The following is a 27,313-nucleotide window of genomic DNA, read 5'->3' on the forward strand; positions in this document are numbered from 1 at the left end:
ACACATTTCCTTTGACTTCAAGAAATACATCCAAAAATTCCATAGCGCTTTTGCTGATATGTTCAGCCAGGATAAGATTGTACCTATTCACATTCAATTTATCAATGAAGTCCTTGGCTGAACTTTCATCGCCACACCATGCGGAACATTTTCAGGATGAAACTTTACTTCGCATGGTTGTCTTTGATGCAGTAGATCTGGGAGTTAGAGGTGGTAACAGAGAACTGTCCCTCAGACAATTGGAGTCCAGGTATATTATTGATTTTGAAAGTCTGGTACCCAAAGGTCTGAACTCAAGTGAGGAGTTGGCGATTCATCTGCATGACAAATAATGAATTGTCGATTGTCATGAAGAAACATTAGTTGTCAGTAATTGTATTTTTATCTCTTTTCTGTTCCAGGTGGTGACATTTCGTCTACCTAATTTGTGAGAAATGTGTGTGGCCATATATATTTTCACTCATTGTGAGAGACTGAGAATTTTGGATCTAAACATCTTATTTCAAGTATTCCCCTTTTGGATAATTGTTGTAAACATTAATTACTCATAATGCTGCTTTTATAGCCCACTAGGGCTTTATGTCTTATTGCTATGAGTGGACTCGTGACACTATTTATCCGTGATGCTGCACCTAAAGGGCTCTATGTCTTATTGCTACTATTGGAAGTTGTTATCATGAAATGCTTTAAATAGTATTAGCTCTATAAGCCCACTGGGGTTTCTATGCGAGATCAATTTATATGCGTTGTTTTCCAGTCCTTCAATTTAGACATATATGTTACTAGATATGTAGTTATATTACAATCTTGCAGGCAGCATAAATGAATACATTTTGCTGGAATGGCCGAAAGAGGTATAATCATGAGAGGTGTTTGAATTTACTTAGACTTGTTCTCAGTTGTATATATTACTAGATGGCCGCCACAGTAGTGTGTCCATACAGGGTGTGTAAGCGTCCTTTGTTTATTTTGGAAATAATGTATTTAACCATGTTAACATTAAGTGTTGATTAACGTGATCAAGGCGAAAAGCCGAAACGCGTAGTTCTTGACTTGCCATTAAAAACGCTATTAATTACAGCACACGAAGGCGTCTGAGTGGTTCCTGTTTATTACAGTGACTTTCTTGTTTTATATATATATATATATATATATATGAGGTCCTCAACAAACTACTACAAAACAATTTGGGAGTGACAACATGGCTCAGATACATTGACGAGTTGTTCGTTATATGGAAGGGAACCAAAGAGTCAGCAATTCAATTCGTATCAGATATCAACAACAATGAGCTCAACTTACATTTCACTGCCACTATTAGTGAGCAGTCAGTAACTTTTCTAGACACTGAGATTTACATCGAACATAACAAGATAGAGTCCAAACTCTTCCGAAAGCCCACCTCAGGGAACTCAACTCTCCATGCAGGGAGCGCACATCCGCAGCACCTCATCCATAGTATTCCATATGGTGAGATGTTGCGGATGAGGAGGCTCCACAGCAATGACAATGATCTTAAACAAGCCCAAGAAGACAGTAGGTTGAGGTTCTTGGCGAGGGGATATACCCACACTATCATTGAAGCCGCAATTAAGAAATCTATGCTTCAATCACGAGCTGAATTACTTATAGTTAAAGATAACTATACATGCGAAAATCTCACTACATCAGACACTGAGAACATCACTACAGAACCTAACACATTGAGAGTAGTTCTACAATACAGTAGACAACATAAAGAAATCAAAACAATTCTACAGAAGAATTGGCCATTGGTGGTAAATAATCCAATTATTGGACCTGAAATACCATCTAGAGTGTTGGTAACTTACAGCAGAGGGCCATCCATGAGAGACCGATTAGTCTCAACAAGTCCTGAAACAATTGAGAATTCCAGTTGGCTTTCTCAACACAAGGGTTTCTTTCGCTGCAAAACGTGCAAGGCATGCCAACAAGGCATCAACATGACAGAATACAAAACCCCCTTCAGTGACAAAAAACGTGTTATACGAAAATTGCTTACATGTAAAACTGACCATGCAATTTACGTTCTTATCTGCGCCTGCAATTTATCATATGTAGGTAGTACCAAGCTCCCTGCACACAAACGTATATTACAGCATCTCAGGGCAATTAACAAACAAGACAACACGTACCCTGTTGCACGCCACTTTAAAGAACACCACTCATCGAACAACAAAGAACTCAAATACTTTGTGATCGATGCTATACCACCTAGCAGACGCGGCGGCAACAGAGAGATCGCCCTTAGACGTTTGGAAACACAGTATATCCTCGAACTAGATACCAAACAACCCAATGGTTTGAACATTACGGAGGACCTGTACACTTGCCTTTAACCCCTTGTGTGCCACGCCCTTTCCCCGCCCTGTGCCTGCCGTTGCATTAGCGGGCGGGGTTCATGACGAGCTGGACTCGTCATGGGCACAGCGCAACCGCGGCCCATGACGAGTCCAGCTCGTCATGGGCACACAAGGGGTTAAAATAATGTGTGTACCCAAGTCTTTCACTAATCCATAGACAACTTATGGCAAAATACACAAAGTCAGTCTAAACAAGTATTGTTAAAATAAGTGGTCTATTCCTAGACACGAGTATTGGTAACACATACCTTAGCAGTGATGTATAACAAAGTACAATTTTGGCACATTTGTATGCTTAATCTAATGGAGGAGTATAGTACTGTATATAATATTTACAATGATTATTCTTCATGATATCTAATTTTATAACATTGGGATTTTATGACTATTCAATACAACTAATTTAGTAGATTTTAAAGATTTACCTCTATACCATGTTATTTAATAATTTATTATTTATTGCTATTTATTGTCATTGTACAAGTATTACACATTTTTTAGGTCTGCATTTCTCCAAATATAATCAACACTGTGCCATAACATGACAACATGGAATTTACTGCTTTAAAATATCGCACATGTTCAGTACTTGCCTAAATATCCATATCAATGTATTTTACACATACATACCAACGACTCAATAAGTTATGAATTAACATATATAACCTTTTGGGGTGAATCCTTGGTTTTTACATCTGACCTTGAAATATTACTCAGTTTTTAGCACTTGCATTCCATTTATTATTGTACAATGTTTTTGCACATTCCTTTGCACTTTTATTTTATCTTGCACTACAGTGAGGGAGCCTAACATTAAGGTCTAAGTCTCTTTATAGAGTCGCACAATTGTAACTTATGACACGAATCAATGGCTACTTCGCTATCCATCGATATGATATGCAAATGTCATGATATTTATTCATTCAAAGATTTTAGCATTTTAAACTTGCATCGTTGACATATGTTTTAAGCAGCCGTAAGGCTCACATAAGTCTTTTTACCTTGTTTATGCTTACCTCATTGCACTGTCACTTTAAATATTGTAAGGTTACGCTTTACCCCTGTCATGTGATCAAGGTTCATTTTCGAACCGAAACGCGTCAAGACCGTACAAGCTAAATAAATCACGCGTTTTTGGCACTTAACTGTGGTCCGTCTCCGTCTTTGGCGCGAAGCTGCAGATGGACGGTGTATTTTGATATTTCAAGTCGACGAACCTCCGACGACTACCGACGGACCCCCTCCCTGGATTTGGTCAATGATAGCAAGGAGGAGTCTGGCAACGAGGCAACCCGGAACCAGAATCAGCAGTACTTCCTGGGAAGGAATCGAGCATTCGACCCCCCAAAGCCTGACTATCGCCGTAATTCCTGTTTAATCTACGATTCACCGCGAGTCGGAGGACCCGAGGTGTGGAGCAGTTTACCAGGTAGGATTGATTGCGGCAAGATTGGGGTAGAGAGGTGTGCCATCAGAGGGGTTACATCAAGTTAACTGTGTTTGGAGAAGACACCAGCAATCAGCGCTGTCTTCCCCCTCACTCTACGACAAATTTAACTTTAGCCATATCGGATGACACGGTACGGAGCAGAAAAGCTGCGGCAATAGACATTTTTAGCGATTCAACACCTGCCGCTGAATGTCAAGACACGACAGTCAGATCAAAGACCAACTTTTCCAATACCTTAAAAGACAAATTTAAAATTTTGGGAAAAAAAGAGCAAGGCTGAACAAAGCAAATGGTGGGAATCCCGATCACTCCAACGTTACATCGATGTAGGGAGAGTCCCGCGTGGATTAAGAATTTTCTTGGCACCAAGTTATGAAAACCCAAATGTAGAAATGATGCGAGAATGGGCAGAATGCAACCTTGAATCCTCGAAATGTCTAATTTTGATACTAATCAAGTATGCAGACATTGACAGAGCTACTTTACTCGAGGAAATCAATAAATTGAATGAGGAAATAGAGGAAATGGGCACAACTGAAGAACGCAACAAACTACGCAAGGAAATGACAACAAGGTTAATCAAAGAGGAGGAGCTGATAAAGGAACGTAAAAAATATAAATTTAACCGCGACAAAAATGATTATGAACAAGGTCAAATTTTTATGTTTGCTAAAAGATATGAAGCATTGCGCACATCAAAAGACAAAACAGTAATACCACCCAAAATTGGAATAACTGCAAGCGGCACCACAGGCTCCAATTCAACAATCTCAGCCCTCAGTTCCCCTGCTGAAAGTAGCTCAGACAACAAAACCTCAGGGATTACAGGAAGTAATACTGACAAACCCAACACCCTGGTACAAGAGCTGTCTTTTTTATACCAAGATCGGAGGCAAACTTTGCGCCCCAGGAAACAGCGGAGCAACGAAGAAGAAATAAGAACTACAGGAGGAGACAAAGAAGACAAGCGCACAGGAAAAGGTCCAAGAACCAGGCAACAAAGAGGACGCCGCTGGTAAACAATGTCACTGGTACTGTTGACAAGACCATCATCAATCTGTCCAGCATTAACCTCAACGATAAAGAAAAAAAGATTTTGGGTTTGGGCCTATCATACTGCCCTAGGAACAATTTCAATTATGCAAGAACTCGCACAGACATCTACAAAACAGTGAGGAAGCTCAAATTAAGAAAATTTCACAAAACAGCCGCTAAAACCAAAATACCATCCCTTGGACAAACACTGAAGGAAGCAACACAGAGTGATGGTCCCCTAGAGGAGATTCTGGAAGAACTTTGGATTCAACCACAGCACATGTCTGAAACAGTGGCAACACAAGTATCCACTATGAGTCAGGAGACATCTATTCCTTCTAACAGATCAACGAAACATAGAACGAATTTCAGACCGAAATCTACTTTTAATCCTGTTATGCTTAGAGATTCCATCGATGTCTTCCATGAACTAGTAACTGAACAAATAAAAAAACTCAATTACAAAATTCAAGGTCAAGAAAAGAAGTATCGGTGGCAAGATCAAAAATACAATGAGCTCATGGTTAAACTAAAAGACAATAAAGCTATAATCATACGCAATTCTGACAAAGGAGGTAACATTGTGATCTGGAGCAAAACTGAATACAATAAAGAGGCGTACACCCAATTAAACGACAGGGACTGTTATACTAGAATCAGTAGCACCAACTTAAAAATGATTTATGAACAATATCATCAGATGCTACGTTCATGGCACAAACAGGATCTTATAACGACTCAGGAATATAAATTTCTAAGGAATGAACATCCAGTGACACCATCGATTTACTTTATTCCCAAAACTCATAAGTGTCCTTTGAAGCCGCCTGGACCCCTTATCATTTCAGCACGTAACAGCTTGCTTGAGCATACATCACAATATGTTGATCATTTCCTCCAGCCGCATGTAAAATCACTTCCCTCCTATATACGTGATACCAGTGACTTTCTTAACAAACTACAAGATATTGTATGGGATCAAGCATACATTATGATGGCGCTGGACGTGTCTTCCTTATACACCAGTATAAGACACGAAGATGGTATCACAGCAATCGAACATTATTTGAACAAAGAACAAGACCACTGTTTAAAACACCAAAGAATGTTAATAGAAATGATACGTTTCTGTCTTGATAATAACATCTTCATGTTTAATAATGTTCTGTATCGGCAGATAAGAGGTGTAGCCATGGGGGCCAGCTTTTCCCCAAGCTACGCCTGTCTCCACATGGGCAGAAGGGAAGAGCTGGTCCTCAACAAACTACTACAAAACAATTTGGGAGTGACAACATGGCTCAGATACATTGACGATTTGTTCGTTATATGGAAGGGAACCAAAGAGTCAGCAATTCAATTCGTATCAGATATCAACAACAATGAGCTCAACTTACATTTCACTGCCACTATAAGTGAGCAGTCAGTAACTTTTCTAGACACTGAGATTTACATCGAACATAACAAGATAGAGACCAAACTCTTCCGAAAGCCCACCTCAGGGAACTCAACTCTCCATGCAGGGAGCGCACATCCGAAGCACCTCATCCATAGTATTCCATATGGTGAGATGTTGCGGATGAGGAGGCTCCACAGCAATGACAATGATCTTAAACAAGCCCAAGAAGACAGTAGGTTGAGGTTCTTGGCGAGGGGATATACCCACACTATCATTGAAGCCGCAATTAAGAAATCTATGCTTCAATCACGAGCTGAATTACTTATGGTTAAAGATAACTATACATGCGAAAATCTCACTACATCAGACACTGAGAACATCACTACAGAACCTAACACATTGAGAGTAGTTCTACAATACAGTAGACAACATAAAGAAATCAAAACAATTCTACAGAAGAATTGGCCATTGGTGGTAAATGATCCAATTATTGGACCTGAATTACCGTCTAGAGTGTTGGTAACTTACAGCAGAGGGCCATCCATGAGAGACCGATTAGTCTCAACAAGTCCTGAAACAATTGAGAATTCCAGTTGGCTTTCTCAACACAAGGGTTTCTTTCGCTGCAAAACGTGCAAGGCATGCCAACAAGGCATCAACATGACAGAATACAAAACCCCCTTCAGTGACAAAAAACGTGTTATACGAAAATTGCTTACATGTAAAACTGACCATGCAATTTACGTTCTTATCTGCCCCTGCAATTTATCATATGTAGGTAGTACCAAGCTCCCTGCACACAAACGTATATTACAGCATCTCAGGGCAATTAACAACCAAGACAACACGTACCCTGTTGCACGCCACTTTAAAGAACACCACTCATCGAACAACAAAGAAGTCAAATACTTTGTGATCGATGCTATACCACCTAGCAGACGCGGCGGCAACAGAGAGATCACCCTTAGACGTTTGGAAACACAGTATATCCTCGAACTAGATACCAAACAACCCAATGGTTTGAACATTACGGAGGACCTGTACACTTGCCTTTAACCCCTTCCATGCGGCGCAAATTCCGCCGCGGTGCTGACCGTTTCTTGCGCGGGCGGGCTCATGACAGAACGGTTCCGTCATGAGCACAGCTCAACCGACGCTCATGACGGAACCGTTCCGTCATGAGCACCGAAGGGGTTAAAATAATGTGTGTACCCAAGTCTTTCACTAATCCATAGACAACTTATGGCAAAATACACAAAGTCAGTCTAAACAAGTATTGTTAAAATAAGTGGGCTATTCCTAAACACGAGTATTGGTAACACATAACTTAGCAGTGATGTATAACAAAGTACAATTTTGGCACATTTGTATGCTTAATCTAATGGAGGAGTATAGTACTGTATATAATGTTTACAATGACTATTCTTCATGATATCTAATTTTATAACTATTCAATACAACTAATTTAGTAGATTTTAAAGATTTACCTCTATACCATGTTATTTAATAATTTATTATTTATTGCTATTTATTGTCATTGTACAAGTATTACACATTTTTTAGGTCTGCATTTCTCCAAATATAATCAACACTGTGCCATAACATGACAACATGGAATATACTGCTTTAAAATATCGCACATGTTTAGTACTTGCCTAAATATCCATATCAATGTATTTTACACATACATACCAACGACTCAATAAGTTATGAATTAACATATATAACCTTTTGGGGTGAATCCTTGGTTTTTAGATCTGACCTTGAAATATTACTCAGTTTTTAGCACTTGCATTCCATTTATTATTGTACAATGTTTTTGCACATTCCTTTGCACTTTTATTTTATCTTGCACTACAGTGAGGGAGCCTAACATTAAGGTCTAAGTCTCTTTATAGAGTCGCACAATTGTAACTTATGACACGAATCAATGGCTACTTCGCTATCCATCGATATGATATGCAAATGTCATGATATTTATTCATTCAAAGATTTTAGCATTTTAAATATTACTCAGTAAGGCTCACATAAGTCTTTTTACCTTGTTTATGCTTACCTCATTGCACTGTCACTTTAAATATTGTAAGGTTACGCTGTACCCCTGTCATGTGATCAAGGTTCATTTTCGAACCGAAACGCGTCAAGACCGTACAAGCTAAATAAATCACGCATTTTTGGCACTTAACTGTGGTCCGTCTCCGTCTTTGGCGCGAAGCTGCAGATGGACGGTGTATTTTGATATATATATATATATATATATATATATATATATATTCAAACAAATGGATGCCGCTCCGAATGGTTGCACTCGCTGGAGGTCTGGCCACAGGCAGGGCTGCTCCTTCTAAACATCTCCCCACATATACGCGCCGCCTACGCGTTTCGGGATGTCTCCCTTCCTCTGGGCAGCATACACATAAAATGAGGAACACCAGCAGTTTGAGAAGGAAATCCCACTTTTATTTTCAAAATAACCCTGATAGGAATCAGGTGAGTGATGAAGCAAAGCATAGTGGGATTTGTAGTCCTTTGAAATTTACATACCCATGTGGGCGCCAGCGTCCCCATAGTGAAAATAGCTCGTGGGACAAATAAAGTTCGAGGAGCTTCCCTGAATTAGAACGACCCCTCCAGCTCCGCAATGCTTAGGAAGTCCGTAGCTGTAGAACCACATGGATCTCGTGGTGGTGCAAACCGTGACCTGGGCTTGGTCACACAAATTCAAACAAATGGATGCCGCTCCGAATGGTTGCACTCGCTGGAGGTCTGGCCACAGGCAGGGCTGCTCCTTCTAAACATCTCCCCACATATACGCGCCGCCTACGCGTTTCGGGATGTCTCCCTTCCTCTGGGCAGCATACACATAAAATGAGGAACACCAGCAGTTTGAGAAGGAAATCCCACTTTTATTTTCAAAATAACCCTGATAGGAATCAGGTGAGTGATGAAGCAAAGCATAGTGGGATTTGTAGTCCTTTGAAATTTACATACCCATGTGGGCGCCAGCGTCCCCATAGTGAAAATAGCTCGTGGGACAAATAAAGTTCGAGGAGCTTCCCTGAATTAGAACGACCCCTCCAGCTCCGCAATGCTTAGGAAGTCCGTAGCTGTAGAACCACATGGATCTCGTGGTGGTGCAAACCGTGACCTGGGCTTGGTCACACAAATTCAAACAAATGGATGCCGCTCCGAATGGTTGCACTCGCTGGAGGTCTGGCCACAGGCAGGGCTGCTCCTTCTAAACATCTCCCCACATATACGCGCCGCCTACGCGTTTCGGGATGTCTCCCTTCCTCTGGGCAGCATACACATAAAATGAGGAACACCAGCAGTTTGAGAAGGAAATCCCACTTTTATTTTCAAAATAACCCTGATAGGAATCAGGTGAGTGATGAAGCAAAGCATAGTGGGATTTGAAGTCCTTTGAAATTTACATACCCATGTGGGCGCCAGCGTCCCCATAGTGAAAATAGCTCGTGGGACAAATAAAGTTCGAGGAGCTTCCCTGAATTAGAACGACCCCTCCAGCTCCGCAATGCTTAGGAAGTCCGTAGCTGTAGAACCACATGGATCTCGTGGTGGTGCAAACCGTGACCTGGGCTTGGTCACACAAATTCAAACAAATGGATGCCGCTCCGAATGGTTGCACTCGCTGGAGGTCTGGCCACAGGCAGGGCTGCTCCTTCTAAACATCTCCCCACATATACGCGCCGCCTACGCGTTTCGGGATGTCTCCCTTCCTCTGGGCAGCATACACATAAAATGAGGAACACCAGCAGTTTGAGAAGGAAATCCCACTTTTATTTTCAAAATAACCCTGATAGGAATCAGGTGAGTGATGAAGCAAAGCATAGTGGGATTTGTAGTCCTTTGAAATTTACATACCCATGTGGGCGCCAGCGTCCCCATAGTGAAAATAGCTCGTGGGACAAATAAAGTTCGAGGAGCTTCCCTGAATTAGAACGACCCCTCCAGCTCCGCAATGCTTAGGAAGTCCGTAGCTGTAGAACCACATGGATCTCGTGGTGGTGCAAACCGTGACCTGGGCTTGGTCACACAAATTCAAACAAATGGATGCCGCTCCGAATGGTTGCACTCGCTGGAGGTCTGGCCACAGGCAGGGCTGCTCCTTCTAAACATCTCCCCACATATACGCGCCGCCTACGCGTTTTGGGATGTCTCCCTATATATATATATATATATATATATATATATGTTTTTTTATTTTTTACCGATTTCCTCAAAGAAGGAACCACTGCACACCAAGGAAGTTATATGATTCAGGATTTTATTCTTTACGTGCAAATTGTCACCAACTCCACCACCACCAACGCGTTTCAACCACAATCGGTCTTGCTCACGGTATGTGAGTCTTTTTTCAATGTTCTTTATTTATAGTGATACCCATATTAGCCGTTAAGAGGAATTATGGGAATTGTAGTTTCTGTTCAAATATATCATTTTAACATGTTTGCGATATGTTGATGTTATTACAATATCTCTATTCGGAGATTTGAGTATGTCTGCGCAATCTGAATATTTACATTGTGTCAATGTGAATAGTGTGTCTGATTGTATTGTACTACATGACATTAATATGCTGTACATTAATTCTTTGTTCCAAACTTGGATACTACAATAATTGCTTAGTGCATTTTTGCCCACAGGGTTTTGGCTTAGTGCCCATGCGGCAATGTTATGTTTGTTTAGATGATTGCAGATATCTTATATAATTGCCCCGTCATCATTAGTTCATTATTAGTTCATGTCGTGCAGTAGGCTCATAGATGGCTGTGTAGCTCTTCATCGCCGTTGAGGCCAAAAGGGGCCTTCGTCTTAAAGCGTATGATCATCTTGCTTTCCAATCTTCTCAGTTTCAGTGTTCTGTTTCCTCCACGTTCGTTTTTAGGGACTGTTGTTAATCCAAAGTATTATATATATATATATTGAGCAAAGTTTGACTCCAAAACAACCTCCAGCAACGCCGGCGAAGAAGGAGACGGACCACAGGGAATCGGCGAGATGAAATTTATTCAGCCCAGGTACAGCCATATATATATATATATATTATTCACCAAAATGCCCCAGCATTGAAAGGTGCACACGTCAGCACCCTACAAACATGGGTAGCTATTGACGGGCAGATTTAATACACATGCACACCAAGCCATTCAAAGGGGATTCAACTATAAATAATAAAACACAAATCCACCGCCGGATGTGTAATACTTTTTATTTTACTCTCTGGAAAGGAGACGAAACTCACTTGAGAGTCACAGCGTGCTCCTGGCTGAGCCAAATGCTGTGTTACACTCACCAGTGCCCGCCGAGTGTCTCACACCTCTGTGTTGTATTCCACCAGCTAGTGCATATGCTATGACACTCTCTAGCCCATGTGCACTGTAACACCACCCCGTGAATATATCATGCCACACTTGCCTTCGCACGGGTTATATTGCCCCATCTAACGTGCCTTCCTCGATGCCTATGTTATAACACACACCGCGATGCCATACATATTACAATCTGGGATCCATATCTTTGTCACAGTGCATATGCAACGTTACACTCCCCAGCACATATTTTATATTACAACTTTAGAGACTAGTTAGGTTACACAACACTGCCCTGTGCATATTACACTCCAAGGCGCATATCGCATAGCATGCGCTAGTGTCTGTGCTATCTCGCACTCTCCAATGAATCTGTCATTGAGCACAATGTATTGCATATTATATTTCACGGCCCGGTTCATCTTATATCACACTTTTGGTGCATAGTTTATACCATATACTATATCTAGTTTTCATTTTCAATCGTGCTCTCAGGACTATGTTCTATATAACAATATATAACACTGCGTTCACCTACCCTTTTCACGGGCATTACATTTTGCGATGGGGGGTGGAAGGTCAGGGGGTGTTTCTGCCAAGTGAGCCCGGAGTCAGAGTCACAAACGTCCTCTTCTTCCTGAATAAAAGTGAGATTATGCTGCATACTTGTTCATATTTTAAGTAGTTCGCACAGACACACACTTTAAAAACAATAAAGTTCCTAATACCCACCTTCTCCGAACAGTTAGCTTGCTGCCCCATCCACCTCCTCCCTATCCTCTGTTGTCTGAATCCATGGACTAGCCTCCTCCCTCCTGCCATTCATGGTCTGATGTGCTGCCACTGCCCTCCATTTAGCATGATGTACCAGTCCACTCCTCCTGCCCTCCATTGCCTAATTCTATGGCCCATCATTGACCTCCTGCTTAGCCTCTGTGCTTAGCTTGCTGCCCCTATTCTCCTTCCTCCTGCCCTCCGATGTCTTTGTGCATGCCCCTGCTCCATCCTTTTTGCCCACCATGTTCCATGGACCTGCCACTCCTATCTACTCTGAGTGTTCTGTTGAGCTGCCACTCCCCTCCCACCTTCCTAGAATTGTCAGATGACTGTAACCTGTCCCTGCCACCCCCACCCTGCCTGTCCACATGCCATGCCCCTATTCCCTTCCTCCTGTCCTCCATGGTCCATTTTACTGCCACACCCTTCTGCCCTCCCTGGTCTGTTGTGCTGCAACAGCTCCTCCTGCCTGCCCCACGCGGTCTGTTGTTAGGCCCCTTCCCCTGAACTCTCTTGTCTGTGCCCAGGTTCTGACCCTCCCTTCTATCCTCCATGGTCCTTTGTGCATGCCCCTGCACCCTCCTTCTTGCCCATCATAGCCATTGTGTGGCCACTAACCCTCCCGCTTGCCATGCATGGTCTTCTGTGCTGCCATGGCCCCTCCCACCTTCCCTGTGTGGTCAGCTAGCTGCCCCTGACCCCCTCCCACCTTCCCTCCATGGTCTGTGTGTATGCCATCATAGTCTCATTGTTGCTCTCCAAGGTGTGTCTTGTTTCTAGTGCCCATCCTGCCTGACCACCATGGTCATCTTGCTGCTCCTGCCCTGCTCCCTTGCCCCCAGCCCTCTGTTTCCATGTGCAGACCCCTATTCCCTCCCTCCTGGCCTTTATGGTCTGTTATGCTGCAGCTTTCTCTGATGTCTGTCCATTATGGTCAGCTAGCTACCATTGCCTCTTTCCCCTCTGTTCTCTGTTGTCCATGTGCATGGTCCTGTCCCCTCCCTATTTCTTTCTATGGATTGTTGTGCTGCACTCCTGTACCGCATGCCCTGTATGGTGTATTGTGCTGCTGCAAACCCTGATGCCTGTCCTGTAGGGTCAGTTTGGTGCACCTCTCCATGTCCCTCCCGTCCTCTGTTATCCAAGTCCATATCCCTACCCCAATTCCTCCTGCCTACCATGATCCAATGTACCATACTTGCGAACATTTTGAACTTGGTAAGAGGGAGATTTAAAAATAAAATGGGGTATTGATTTTCCCCTTTGAGCTACATTGAAAAAGAGGAGATTGTAGACAGGAGACAGATCAAATAAAGCCCATTTGAGCTTAAAAACATTGGACGCTTCCTGGCTGAAACGGGTCTGTTGGCATGTATGGTTGTACTACCACTGCCTCTTCCTTCTGCCCACAATGGTCTATTATATTGCCACAGCCTCTCTTGCCAGTCGTGTATTGTTGGTTTGTTGCCCCTGCCCCCCTTTCCACTGCCCTCCATAGTCTGTTGTGCTGCCACTGCCCTTCCTGCCTGCCCAGTGTGGTCAAAGTGTTGCCTCTGCACTCTCCTACCTGCCTTCAATTTTCAGAGTCCGTGCCCCTGGCCTCTGCCTCTCAACAGTATCCCAATGAACAACTAGATTTCTAACATCCTATATTTATTACAAAAGTTTGGCACGCCTGACGTCATCTTGATGTAATCAAAACTGTAATACCTAGAGCATTTCCTTTAGAAATTACATATATGAGAGGGTCTTATTTGCATCAAAATTATGGTTAGTGCTCTGAAAAACTAAAATGAGGACATATTTTCTGTGTTTTCAAATAACGACAAAGAACTTTTAAATTATTTGTAATCTTTATGTTTTTTTATCCAGTTCACCACTTGATTAAATGTTGCACCTAGGGGAGAGGATGTGGTGTTACTTCCAGAGCTGCAGACTATGCAACTGGAGAACCAGGTAGGACTTTCTGCTTCAGCTCAAAATTCTGTGATTATGGTCAAATTACTTAATCTCAACATGTCTCCAACCAAAATGAATTTGATCTTGTGTGATGTAACCAATGCTCATGTAAAGCACTCCAATACCTGACACGTCTGCACTATATAAAACTGCAAATACACAAAAAATAAGTGTTTTGCACACTTCTGTCATTGGGCTACATCTGGGTGATATTTGTGCTGCATTTGGGCTCTTTTGTCTCTGGTGGCCATCTTGGGAGATTTATTTGTTATGAAGTTTCCTAATTTCCTCATTTACTGCAGTCTCCTCAGTAGGAAATGTTTTCAGTTTTTTACTTTGATTCCATCAAGAAGGTATTCAGATATGTCACACATTTGCCATAAATTCTGAATGTTAGCACTCTAGTTGCTCATTAGATCACTGTAGTAAAGCTACAGCTCACCACGGAAGTCTGCTGCTGGTATTAAAAGTGCATGTTTCAGTCTGCATATCAGAATTTTTTAATGAAATAGAAGAGGATTTGAAAAGTCATTCAAAATGTGCCCTAATTTTTCTTTCTTCAGCACTAATCATAATTTCTATGGCAAAATGAACCCCCTCATTTTGTTCCTTTGTAAATTAAATGTTTTAAGTGTTACCAGTTTATTCCAATCAAGATGGCTTCAGGTGTGCCATACTTTTGTCATAAGTAAGACAGTAAGCGCTCTAGTTGTTCTTAAGAACACTCTGGGACATTCTGTCATTGGGCTATACTTGGGCTACATCTGGGTGATATGTGGTCTACATTTGGGATCATTTGTCTCTGGTGGCCATCTTGGGAGATATATTTGTTATGAAGTTTCCTAATTTCCTCATTTACTGCAGTCTCCTCAGTAGGAAATACTTTCAGTTTTTTACTTTGATTCCATCAAGAAGGCATTCAGATGTGTCACACATTTGCCATAAATTCTGAATGTTAGCACTCTAGTTGCTCATTAGATCACTGTAGTAAAGCTACTGCTCACCAGGGAAGTCTGCTGCTGGTATTCAAAGTGCATGTTTCAGTCTGCATGTCAGAATTTTTTTATGAAATAGAAGAGGATTTGAGAAGTCAAAATGTGCCCTAATTTTTCTTTCTGCAGCACTAATCATAATTTCTATGGCAAAATGCCTGTGAACAAGGACACATGGAGTGTCTGAAACGCGTTAGGTGAATATTGAACCTGTGTATTTGTTGACTGTGCTGCAGCCTTATTGAACGGAGTTTCACAGATGGCGAGTGCATCCTAAAAGCTTTTGGGCACTTGTGAGACAGTTTATATGCACGGCAGTCCAGCCGTGGGGATTGCACCACCGCAGGAAATGAAAGCGGGCCGGTAGGCTTTTGATGCTGAGAGCCTGTGATCGGACCATCTGTTATGGCAATTATTGATTGTGCAACGCTGCCAAGAATGCATGAGGAGCCCACTAATGGCTTTATATGAATTTATAACTATGAGTAAACATCAAGTTTTATCACGAACTTTGGCATTAATAGAAAGGACTACGGAGCCCAGAGTGCAATCTGGATACGCTATGAGGCCCCACCTGTGGCCAATAAAAGGTACTTGTGACATCATTTCCGAGTCTTTTGCCAGCTTTATTTGGTGTTACTTATGCCTGTGAACAAGGACACATGGAGTGTCTGAAACGTGTTAGGTGAATATTGAACCTGTGTATTTGTTGACTGTGCTGCAGCCTTATTGAACGGAGCTTCACAGATGGCGAGTGCATCCTAAAAGCTTTTGGGCACTTGTGAGACAGTATATATATATATATATATGTATATATATATATATATATATATATATATATATATATATATTACCTACTGGCGGTCGCCAGTAGGTAGTTATAGTTAGGACCACGTTTCCATAGGAAATCCGCAACATTCTATTTTGAATAACTTTGGCGCCGGTTGACGAATCCTCGTGAATTTTTCAAATTAGGTGGGGCGCTACGCTCCGCTCCTACCCTGAAAGTCTCGGGGGGATTCGTCAAGCGGGGGCTGAGATAAAAGGGGGGTCCCAAAACGCGTTTTTCCCATGCATTTTTCCATAGGACCTTTAGACACAGCTACAGCCCGAACGGCTGAACAGAATTACTTGAAATTTGGCAGAGAGGTAGTCCTCAGGTCAAGGAAGTGCCTTTTGTAGGTTTGGTGTAAATCTGTTCAGTAGATTCTGAGAAAATAGCCTTTAAATCAATATATATATCTGAGCCAGCTTACGGTGCGCTTACGGTGCGCTTACCGTACGCGTACGGTGGCGTGCGCGAGCGCGATTCTGATTGGCTCTTAGATCTTAGTAAACATTCGAATCGGTCGAAACCAGGAAGCGGCGGCCGCCATTTCGTGTGTTTCACTCAGAAAAAAAAGAGTGATATCTTGAAAAGGGGGCAAGGGAGAGAGTTACAGACCCCTAACATTTGTAAGGGGGTCAAAGAAGGACAGAAGAGTACAAAGAAAAAATGTATTGATTTTAAAAAAAATCGTGGGGTACGCGTACGGTAAGCTGAACGTACGCGTACGGTAGAAAAAAAATAAAATAAAAGAAATGAAATGCAGATTTAAAAGTTTAGATATTAGGGGGCTCTAAAAAGAGCCGTTGTGTTTATGAAGTGATTTTTTAGTGGTACATACAAGTAAGTACCGATGCAGAGTCTAAGGTTCAAGAGGAAGACTCTGTTCCCTTCATCATTGAAGTGCACACCATCTCCTCTATAAATGTCTTGCATGTCGTAACGCAAGTTGTTGTGGTAAATGGAATCCATACCATAGTCACGGAGGAAAGCAGAAACAGATTTGTTGACGTGCTTTCTTGCTTTGTCAATCTGCGGACAGAAATGATTGGACCAGTTCCATTTTTGCCTTTGGCATATGTTAGAAAACACAAAGGCAGTTTTAGGGAAAAGTGAAAACAGTTGTGCAAAGGTGTCCTTCATAAGCATTTCCAGACCTACCCCAGTCAAAGTGCCTAGGTCATTGCCACCACAGTGCACTATTATGAGGTCAGGGTGTTGGATTTGCATGAAGGATTTCACCAATGGCATCAATTGGTGCCACTTTAACCCTCTCTGACCAATCCATTTAATGTCTACATTTGGCAAAGCAAGGTCTCTCACCATATCTGTTTTCTCTGCATACTGTTCACTCCAGAAGACATAGCTGTGCCCTACAATCCACACTGTGAACATCTTCAAAGGAGAACTGGATGCACTCAGGAGGTGTAATTCAGTAGAATGGTAAAAAGAAATGAAAGACAGTTTGGAAATGGAGGCATACATATTTTTTTCATAAAAAAAAGAACTGATTGGCTGTTTCATACCATTCTAGAATAAAAACTAGGCTGTATGTGTAAATTAATAGAAGCATGTTTTGTATTGGTACAGAAAAATGTGTTACCATAGAACAGTACTATGGATTTGCTGTTAGGTTTGAAAAGTCAAGCACTCTTGCTCTGTGGAATTGAAACATTGTTTGGTGAACTTCTGACCTAACTCCACACAGCAGTGTTCCATGAGCTGTTGCTATGGTAGCAGGCAGAAGTCAAGTTGGGGGAAGGGTACTAGGCAGAAGTCAAGTTGGGGGAAGGGTACTTTTGGAAAAGGGTTGGTTTTCAACCAATAGAAATGTGTGATTACATTTGAAAAAAAGGGGGAAGCACTGAGATTTGAAATTAACATGTATATGTGTGGAAAAAGAGAGGGAAAGTTTGCCATTATCTGGTTCTGCTGAGAGGAGAGAGGTCTAAAGAACAGAGATCCTGGCTCTGATAATCTGCTGTTTGAGTGCCACATTTCTTTCACAGCTAACTAATTTTAAAGGTGAGTTTAGAGTTTGAGAGGGGATGTATATGGTAAATTAAGAAATGAATAATAGAAATGGAATTCCTTTTGTTGAAGTTGTGTTTATTATTTTCTGTTTTGGGAGAAATTTAAATGTGAGGAACATGTAAAATAATATGGACTATGTTTTCACGATAAATTAAGGTTTACTGGTAAAAATAAAGAATACTTTAAGGGTTTGAGGTTGGACTCAGTAATGCAAATACATACAGCATCAGTAAGGCTGGTTGCCCTTGCTGGAGTGTAGGCAGTCACCCAGGTTACACATGGTGCTGGTCTGAAAAAGCAGTTTGGACATGTGCTTTTTTAAGAATCTGAAAAGTGGATTCAAAATGTGACAGACTGTAAAAGTGTTTATCACATGCCAAAAAAAGAGTAGTAAGTGTGCTTTCAAAATGGCAAAGAAATTTCGTTTTGTGACTAATGTGAAAACATGACTCTGTGTGCAAATAGGAATTACAGGCAGAGATTTATTGCGTATTGCTCTGGTGATTTCACAGTTGCATTAGATGGAAAGGGGGAGCCATTTTTTGGTGCAGAAGCAGACTCTTAGCACACACCCAGCTGCTTACCCTGTGGAATCATGCACAGTATTCACAAGCGAGTGGGGTTTGAGGTTTCAGTCAGTAATGCAAATACATTCAGCATCACTAAGGCTGGTTGCCCTTGCTGGAGTGTAGTCAGTCACCCAGGTTACACATGGTGCTGGTCTGAAAAAGCAGTTTGGACATGTGCTTTTTTAAGAATCTGAAAAGTGGATTCAAAATGTGACAGACTGTAAAAGTGTTTATCACTTGCCAAAAAAAAGAGTAGTAAGTGTGCTTTGAAAATGGCAAAGAAATTTCGTTTTGTGACTAATGTGAAAACATGACTCTGTGTGCAAATAGGAATTACAGGCAGAGATTTATTGCGTATTGCTCTGGTGATTTCACAGTTGCATTAGATGGAAAGGGGGAGCCATTTTTTGGTGCAGAAGCAGACTCTTAGCACACACCCAGCTGCTTACCCTGTGGAATCATGCACAGTATTCACAAGCGAGTGGGGTTTGAGGTTTCAGTCAGTAATGCAAATACATTCAGCATCACTAAGGCTGGTTGCCCTTGCTGGAGTGTAGTCAGTCACCCAGGTTACACATGGTGCTGGTCTGAAAAAGCAGTTTTGACATGTGCTTTTTTAAGAATCTGAAAAGTGGATTCAAAATGTGACAGACTGTAAAAGTGTTTATCACTTGCCAAAAAAAAGAGTAGTAAGTGTGCTTTCAAAATGGCAAAGAAATTTCGTTTTGTGACTAATGTGAAAACATGACTCTGTGTGCAAATAGGAATTACAGGCAGAGATTTATTGCGTATTGCTCTGGTGATTTCACAGTTGCATTAGATGGAAAGGGGGAGCCATTTTTTGGTGCAGAAGCAGACTCTTAGCACACACCCAGCTGCTTACCCTGTGGAATCATGCACAGTATTCACAAGCGAGTGGGGTTTGAGGTTTCAGTCAGTAATGCAAATACATTCAGCATCACTAAGGCTGGTTGCCCTTGCTGGAGTGTAGTCAGTCACCCAGGTTACACATGGTGCTGGTCTGAAAAAGCAGTTTGGACATGTGCTTTTTTAAGAATCTGAAAAGTGGATTCATAATGTGTCAGTCTGTAAAAGTGTTTATCACTTGCCAAAAAAAAGAGTAGTAAGTGTGCTTTCAAATTGGCAAAGAAATTTCGTTTTGTGACTAATGTGAAAACATGACTCTGTGTGCATATAGGAATTACAGGCTGTGATTTATTGCGTATTGCTCTGGTGATTTCACAGTTGCATTAGATGGAAAGGGGGAGCCATTTTTTGGTGCAGAAGCAGACTCTTAGCACACACCCAGCTGCTTACCCTGTGGAATCATGCACAGTATTCACAAGCGAGTGGGGTTTGAGGTTTCAGTCAGTAATGCAAATACATTCAGCATCACTAAGGCTGGTTGCCCTTGCTGAAGTGTAGTCAGTTACCCAGGTTACACATGGTGCTGGTCTGAAAAAGCAGTTTGGACATGTGCTTTTTTAAGAATCTAAAAAGTGGATTCATAATGTGTCAGTCTGTAAAAGTGTTTATCACTTGCCAAAAAAAAGAGTAGTAAGTGTGCTTTCAAATTGGCAAAGAAATTTCGCTTTGTGACTAATGTGAAAACATGACTCTGTGTGCAAATAGGAATTACAGGCAGAGATTTATTGCGTATTGCTCTGGTGATTTCACAGTTGCATTAGATGGAAAGGGGGAGCCATTTTTTGGTGCAGAAGCAGACTCTTAGCACACACCCAACTGCTTACCCTATGGAATCATGCACAGTATTCACAAGCGAGTGGGGTTTGAGGTTTCAGTCAGTAATGCAAATACATTCAGCATCACTAAGGCTGGTTACCCTTGCTGGAGTGTAGTCAGTTACCCAGGTTACACATGGTGCTGGTCTGAAAAAGCAGTTTGGACATGTGCTTTTTTAAGAATCTGAAAAGTGGATTCATAATGTGTCAGTCTGTAAAAGTGTTTATCACTTGCCAAAAAAAAGAGTAGTAAGTGTGCTTTCAAATTGGCAAAGAAATTTCGTTTTGTGACTAATGTGAAAACATGACTCTGTGTGCAAATAGGAATTACAGGCAGAGATTTATTGCGTATTGCTCTGGTGATTTCACAGTTGCATTAGATGGAAAGGGGGAGCCATTTTTTGGTGCAGAAGCAGACTCTTAGCACACACCCAGCTGCTTACCCTGTGGAATCATGCACAGTATTCACAAGCGAGTGGGGTTTGAGGTTTCAGTCAGTAATGCAAATACATTCAGCATTACTAAGGCTGGTTACCCTTGCTGGAGTGTAGTCAGTTACCCAGGTTACACATGGTGCTGGTCTGAAAAAGCAGTTTGGACATGTGCTTTTTTAAGAATCTGAAAAGTGGATTCATAATGTGTCAGTCTGTAAAAGTGTTTATCACGTGCCAAAAAAAAGAGTAGTAAGTGTGCTTTCAAATTGGCAAAGAAATTTCGTTTTGTGACTAATGTGAAAACATGACTCTGTGTGCAAATAGGAATTACAGGCAGAGATTTATTGCGTATTGCTCTGGTGATTTCACAGTTGCATTAGATGGAAAGGGGGAGCCATTTTTTGGTGCAGAAGCAGACTCTTAGCACACACCCAGCTGCTTACCCTGTGGAATCATGCACAGTATTCACAAGCGAGTGGGGTTTGAGGTTTCAGTCAGTAATGCAAATACATTCAGCATCACTAAGGCTGGTTGCCCTTGCTGGAGTGTAGTCAGTCACCCAGGTTACACATGGTGCTGGTCTGAAAAAGCAGTTTGGACATGTGCTTTTTTAAGAATCTGAAAAGTGGATTCATAATGTGTCAGTCTGTAAAAGTGTTTATCACTTGCCAAAAAAAAGAGTAGTAAGTGTGCTTTCAAATTGGCAAAGAAATTTCGTTTTGTGACTAATGTGAAAACATGACTCTGTGTGCAAATAGGAATTACAGGCAGAGATTTATTGCGTATTGCTCTGGTGATTTCACAGTTGCATTAGATGGAAAGGGGGAGCCATTTTTTGGTGCAGAAGCAGACTCTTAGCACACACCCAGCTGCTTACCCTGTGGAATCATGCACAGTATTCACAAGCGAGTGGGGTTTGAGGTTTCAGTCAGTAATGCAAATACATTCAGCATCACTAAGGCTGGTTGCCCTTGCTGGAGTGTAGTCAGTTACCCAGGTTACACATGGTGCTGGTCTGAAAAAGCAGTTTGGACATGTGCTTTTTTAAGAATCTGAAAAGTGGATTCATAATGTGTCACTCTGTAAAAGTGTTTATCACTTGCCAAAAAAAAGAGTAGTAAGTGTGCTTTCAAATTGGCAAAGAAATTTCGTTTTGTGACTAATGTGAAAACATGACTCTGTGTGCAAATAGGAATTACAGGCAGAGATTTATTGCGTATTGCTCTGGTGATTTCACAGTTGCATTAGATGGAAAGGGGGAGCCATTTTTTGGTGCAGAAGCAGACTCTTAGCACACACCCAGCTGCTTACCCTGTGGAATCATGCACAGTATTCACAAGCGAGTGGGGTTTGAGGTTTCAGTCAGTAATGCAAATACATTCAGCATCACTAAGGCTGGTTGCCCTTGCTGGAGTGTAGTCAGTCACCCAGGTTACACATGGTGCTGGTCTGAAAAAGCAGTTTGGACATGTGCTTTTTTAAGAATCTGAAAAGTGGATTCATAATGTGTCAGTCTGTAAAAGTGTTTATCACTTGCCAAAAAAAAGAGTAGTAAGTGTGCTTTCAAATTGGCAAAGAAATTTAGTTTTGTGACTAATGTGAAAACATGACTCTGTGTGCATATAGGAATTACAGGCTGAGATGTATTGCGTATTGCTCTGTTGATTTCACAGTTGCATTAGATGGAAAGGGGGAGCCATTTTTTGGTGCAGAAGCAGACTCTTAGCACACACCCAGCTGCTTACCCTGTGGAATCATGCACAGTATTCACAAGCGAGTGGGGTTTGAGGTTTCAGTCAGTAATGCAAATACATTCAGCATCACTAAGGCTGGTTGCCCTTGCTGGAGTGTAGTCAGTTACCCAGGTTACACATGGTGCTGGTCTGAAAAAGCAGTTTGGACATGTGCTTTTTTAAGAATCTAAAAAGTGGATTCATAATGTGTCAGTCTGTAAAAGTGTTTATCACTTGCCAAAAAAAAGAGTAGTAAGTGTGCTTTCAAATTGGCAATGAAATTTCGTTTTGTGACTAACGTGAAAACATGACTCTGTGTGCAAATAGGAATTACAGGAAGAGATTTATTGCGTATTGCTTTGGTGATTTCACAGTTGCATTAGATGGAAAGGGGGAGCCATTTTTTGGTGCAGAAGCAGACTCTTAGCACACACCCAGCTGCTTACCCTGTGGAATCATGCACAGTATTCACAAGCGAGTGGGGTTTGAGGTTTCAGTCAGTAATGCAAATACATTCAGCATCACTAAGGCTGGTTGCCCTTGCTGGAGTGTAGTCAGTCACCCAGGTTACACATGGTGCTGGTCTGAAAAAGCAGTTTGGACATGTGCTTTTTTAAGAATCTGAAAAGTGGATTCAAAATGTGACAGACTGTAAAAGTGTTTATCACTTGCCAAAAAAAAGAGTAGTAAGTGTGCTTTCAAAATGGCAAAGAAATTTCGTTTTGTGACTAATGTGAAAACATGACTCTGTGTGCAAATAGGAATTACAGGCTGTGATTTATTGTGTATTGCTCTGGTGATTTCACAGTTGCATTAGATGGAAAGGGGGAGCCATTTTTTGGTGCAGAAGCAGACTCTTAGCACACACCCAGCTGCTTACCCTGTGGAATCATGCACAGTATTCACAAGCGAGTGGGGTTTGAGGTTTCAGTCAGTAATGCAAATACATTCAGCATCACTAAGGCTGGTTGCCCTTGCTGAAGTGTAGTCAGTTACCCAGGTTACACATGGTGCTGGTCTGAAAAAGCAGTTTGGACATGTGCTTTTTTAAGAATCTAAAAAGTGGATTCATAATGTGTCAGTCTGTAAAAGTGTTTATCACTTGCCAAAAAAAAGAGTAGTAAGTGTGCTTTCAAATTGGCAAAGAAATTTCGTTTTGTGACTAATGTGAAAACATGACTCTGTGTGCAAATAGGAATTACAAGCAGAGATTTATTGCGTATTGCTCTGGTGATTTCACAGTTGCATTAGATGGAAAGGGGGAGCCATTTTTTGGTGCAGAAGCAGACTCTTAGCACACACCCAGCTGCTTACCCTATGGAATCATGCACAGTATTCACAAGCGAGTGGGGTTTGAGGTTTCAGTCAGTAATGCAAATACATTCAGCATCACTAAGGCTGGTTACCTTTGCTGGAGTGTAGTCAGTTACCCAGGTTACACATGGTGCTGCTCTGAAAAAGCAGTTTGGACATGTGCTTTTTTAAGAATCTGAAAAGTGGATTCATAATGTGTCAGTCTGTAAAAGTGTTTATCACTTGCCAAAAAAAAGAGTAGTAAGTGTGCTTTCAAATTGGCAAAGAAATTTCGTTTTGTGACTAATGTGAAAACATGACTCTGTGTGCAAATAGGAATTACAGGCAGAGATTTATTGCGTATTGCTCTGGTGATTTCACAGTTGCATTAGATGGAAAGGGGGAGCCATTTTTTGGTGCAGAAGCAGACTCTTAGCACACACCCAGCTGCTTACCCTGTGGAATCATGCACAGTATTCACAAGCGAGTGGGGTTTGAGGTTTCAGTCAGTAATGCAAATACATTCAGCATCACTAAGGCTGGTTACCCTTGCTGGAGTGTAGTCAGTTACCCAGGTTACACATGGTGCTGGTCTGAAAAAGCAGTTTGGACATGTGCTTTTTTAAGAATCTGAAAAGTGGATTCATAATGTGTCAGTCTGTAAAAGTGTTTATCACTTGCCAAAAAAAAGAGTAGTAAGTGTGCTTTCAAATTGGCAAAGAAATTTCGTTTTGTGACTAATGTGAAAACATGACTCTGTGTGCAAATAGGAATTACAGGCAGAGATTTATTGCGTATTGCTCTGGTGATTTCACAGTTGCATTAGATGGAAAGGGGGAGCCATTTTTTGGTGCAGAAGCAGACTCTTAGCACACACCCAGCTGCTTACCCTGTGGAATCATGCACAGTATTCACAAGCGAGTGGGGTTTGAGGTTTCAGTCAGTAATGCAAATACATTCAGCATCACTAAGGCTGGTTGCCCTTGCTGGAGTGTAGTCAGTCACCCAGGTTACACATGGTGCTGGTCTGAAAAAGCAGTTTGGACATCTGCTTTTTTAAGAATCTGAAAAGTGGATTCATAATGTGTCAGTCTGTAAAAGTGTTTATCACTTGCCAAAAAAAAGAGTAGTAAGTGTGCTTTCAAATTGGCAAAGAAATTTCGTTTTGTGACTCATGTGAAAACATGACTCTGTGTGCAAATAGGAATTACAGGCAGAGATTTATTGCGTATTGCTCTGGTGATTTCACAGTTGCATTAGATGGAAAGGGGGAGCCATTTTTTGGTGCAGAAGCAGACTCTTAGCACACACCCAGCTGCTTACCCTGTGGAATCATGCACAGTATTCACAAGCGAGTGGGGTTTGAGGTTTCAGTCAGTAATGCAAATACATTCAGCATCACTAAGGCTGGTTGCCCTTGCTGGAGTGTAGTCAGTTACCCAGGTTACACATGGTGCTGGTCTGAAAAAGCAGTTTGGACATGTGCTTTTTTAAGAATCTGAAAAGTGGATTCATAATGTGTCACTCTGTAAAAGTGTTTATCACTTGCCAAAAAAAAGAGTAGTAAGTGTGCTTTCAAATTGGCAAAGAAATTTCGTTTTGTGACTAATGTGAAAACATGACTCTGTGTGCAAATAGGAATTACAGGCAGAGATTTATTGCGTATTGCTCTGGTGATTTCACAGTTGCATTAGATGGAAAGGGGGAGCCATTTTTTGGTGCAGAAGCAGACTCTTAGCACACACCCAGCTGCTTACCCTGTGGAATCATGCACAGTATTCACAAGCGAGTGGGGTTTGAGGTTTCAGTCAGTAATGCAAATACATTCAGCATCACTAAGGCTGGTTGCCCTTGCTGGAGTGTAGTCAGTTACCCAGGTTACACATGGTGCTGGTCTGAAAAATCAGTTTGGACATGTGCTTTTTTAAGAATCTAAAAAGTGGATTCATAATGTGTCAGTCTGTAAAAGTGTTTATCACTTGCCAAAAAAAAGAGTAGTAAGTGTGCTTTCAAATTGGCAAAGAAATTTCGTTTTGTGACTAATGTGAAAACATGACTCTGTTGCAAATAGGAATTACAGGCAGAGATTTATTGCGTATTGCTCTGGTGATTTCACAGTTGCATTAGATGGAAAGGGGGAGCCATTTTTTGGTGCAGAAGCAGACTCTTAGCACACACCCAGCTGCTTACCCTGTGGAATCATGCACAGTATTCACAAGCGAGTGGGGTTTGAGGTTTCAGTCAGTAATGCAAATACATTCAGCATCACTAAGGCTGGTTGCCCTTGCTGGAGTGTAGTCAGTTACCCAGGTTACACATGGTGCTGGTCTGAAAAAGCAGTTTGGACATGTGCTTTTTTAAGAATCTAAAAAGTGGATTCATAATGTGTCAGTCTGTAAAAGTGTTTATCACTTGCCAAAAAAAGAGTAGTAAGTGTGCTTTCAAATTGGCAAAGAAATTTTGTTTTGTGACTAATGTGAAAACATGACTCTGTGTGCAAATAGGAATTACAGGCAGAGATTTATTGCGTATTGCTCTGGTGATTTCACAGTTGCATTAGATGGAAAGGGGGAGCCATTTTTTTGTGCAGAAGCACACTCTTAGCACACACCCAGCTGCTTACCCTGTGGAATCATGCACAGTATTCACAAGCGAGTGGGGTTTGAGGTTTCAGTCAGTAATGCAAATACATTCAGCATCACTAAGGCTGGTTGCCCTTGCTGGAGTGTAGTCAGTTACCCAGGTTACACATGGTGCTGGTCTGAAAAAGCAGTTTGGACATGTGCTTTTTTAAGAATCTAAAAAGTGGATTCATAATGTGTCAGTCTGTAAAAGTACTTTTCACTTGCCTAAAAAGTAGTAGAAAGTATGCTTTGCAATTGGCAAAGAAATTTCGTTTTCTGCCTAATTTCAAAGCATGACTCTGTGTGCACACAGGAATTGTTTTTAGATATTTAATTGGTGAAGGTGTTATTGTGATTTTCATTTATAGGAAAGGGGTTTATAGTATTTTAAGATTTCTAAAGAACATAAAAAATGTAGTAATATATTTAAATAAAATAAAGGAATTTTTTTTTAGTTTTTTTCAGGTATTGCTGAAGAGCAGTGAACAAAATTTAAGATGCCTACAAAATCCAGAGTAAAGAAAGACCACAAAAAAAACCTATATTTGAAGACAACTGGAGGACCTAAGTTAGTTGGAGATGCTCATGTTGGGAAAAAGAAAAAATCTTCTGGTAAGCAGACAAAAAATGTTTTAAAGAACATATTCAAAAAAAGGAAAAATGTACAAAATGTCTGTACTGGAAAGAATGTTTTCAATAGAAAAGGAGAGGAAAAAATTGAGAATTTAGTTA

The sequence above is a fragment of the Triturus cristatus genome, chromosome 2_1 (genome assembly GCF_964204655.1).
Source record: "Triturus cristatus chromosome 2_1, aTriCri1.1, whole genome shotgun sequence".
NCBI lineage: Eukaryota > Metazoa > Chordata > Amphibia > Caudata > Salamandridae > Triturus > Triturus cristatus.